The following is a 1805-nucleotide window of genomic DNA, read 5'->3' on the forward strand; positions in this document are numbered from 1 at the left end:
CCCCCCCAGCTTAAGGGTTAGTGCCGAGCCTTTAACCTTGCCTTTCTCTCCCCCAACACAAAAACCCTGCTTGTCACAGCTCCTTCCCCACTACTGATTTCACTTGCATACTTGCCCTTCCCCCCTTCCTTCTCTGCTAACACATAGCTGTGTATATTTCCAACACCAGTCTGCTTTTACCGGTTCTCACGGTCTCTTCGCTTGCGGATTTTTTATATTTTTCCTTCTACCCTGAAGATGGAGGCGATACGTTCCTCCGAAACGTCGGTTAACACCACATATACACGGTGCCAAATGCCAGAAGACTGCTTTCTTCAGGATACAGATGTTTTGAAAATGTGACACAGTTCAGATATTTGGGAACAACGATAACAGAACGAAACCTGATCTAGGAGGAAATTAAGAGATTGAACTCGGGTAATGCTTGCTACCTTTGTCTACTCGTCTGCTGTCCAGAAACAGAATATAAAAAATTATAATTTTGCCTGTGGTTCTGTATGGGTGTGAAACTTGGTCTGACATTAAGGGAAGAACACTGAGGATTTTTGAGAACAGTCTCTGACATTAAGGGAGGAACACAGACTGATGGTTTTTGAGAGCAGAGTATTGAGGAGAATATTTGGACTGAAGAGAAATGCAGTGACAGGAGGTTGGAGAAAGCTGCACAACGACGAGCTTCATAACTTGTACTCTTCTCCAAGTATAATTAGAATGATCAAGTCAAGGAGAATGAGGTGGGCAGGGCATGTAGCACGAATGGGGGAGAAGGGGAATGTATAAAGGATATTGGTGGAAAAGGCATAAGGAAAGGGACCACTGGGAAGACCAAGGCGTAGGTGGAAAATATTAAAATGTATCCTAGAGAGATAGGATGGGATTTTTTATTGCTAGTGGGGTGGGACTAAGTCCCTTGTACTGCGGCTACTTCTGGCCTATTGTACCAGCCCCAGATGATAGGTGAGGGTGATTTTGGAGCATTTGGTGGAATAAAAATTGGCATCGGAAACCGAAGTACTTGGAGATAATCTGTTCCAGCGCCACTTTTTCCACCACAAATCCCACTTGACCAGACCTGGGATCGAACACGGGCCGCCGCTTACAGCTTCTGATGTCACTTCTTCTCAGTCACTGAATTCCACGATGATGCTTCAAATTGCACCTACCACCATACACATAGTCGGAATAGCGGGCCCAGGAATAGTATCCATTGCTAGACAACGGGCGGTAAACACTCAAACATTGCTAGACAACCGACGGTTAACACGCTCCCGCGGTAATACACAAGCGAACAGTTGCTAGGCAATAGTTCGCTCAACAATGGAATAATTCAGGAAACAATGTTTTCTGTGCTGTCCGTGACGATGCTATATAATGAAAACTAACTGGAAGTTGCTCGTGGTTCGCTGTAAGGAATTATGCACTCTTATCAGCCGTAACCTATCCGTGGCCAGTGAGGGCTACAACAGATTAAGAAGATTCACTGAGTAAGTATTTATATGTATTGTAGCGTGTTTTGTGTGTCAAATAATATTATATTTAAGCATCCTGTTGCACTCCATACGATAAATGATATAAACTCCGTCTCAAGTGCAAACAATATTGTCGCGTATCGGGCGTATATCGCGACAAATAACTTCTCGAAGTATTTGATGTAGCGAACTTTATTTCACATCCGCTCTCACAATCACTCAAATTACAGATCTACGATTACTGCTATCTGCAGTATCACAATTAGTACACTCCAAATGCCAGAATACAACTGACTGGCTGACTCTACGTCTCGACTCGGCGATATCCACGGTATA

The 1805-nt window shown here is 43.9% G+C and overlaps 1 protein-coding gene across 1 annotated transcript in view; it reads left to right on the top strand.

Moving 5' to 3' along the window:
* Positions 1-1063: 1063 nt before the first annotated feature.
* Positions 1064-1805, top strand: part of LOC111873365 — a 27094-nt gene continuing 26352 nt past the window's right edge. The window contains exon 1 of the mRNA XM_023868024.2: positions 1064-1484. The gene's annotated coding sequence lies outside the window, so the exon portion shown is untranslated. The remainder of the gene's footprint in view (positions 1485-1805) is intronic.

This window comes from Cryptotermes secundus, unplaced genomic scaffold (genome assembly GCF_002891405.2).
Source record: "Cryptotermes secundus unplaced genomic scaffold, Csec_1.0 scaffold2282, whole genome shotgun sequence".
NCBI lineage: Eukaryota > Metazoa > Arthropoda > Insecta > Blattodea > Kalotermitidae > Cryptotermes > Cryptotermes secundus.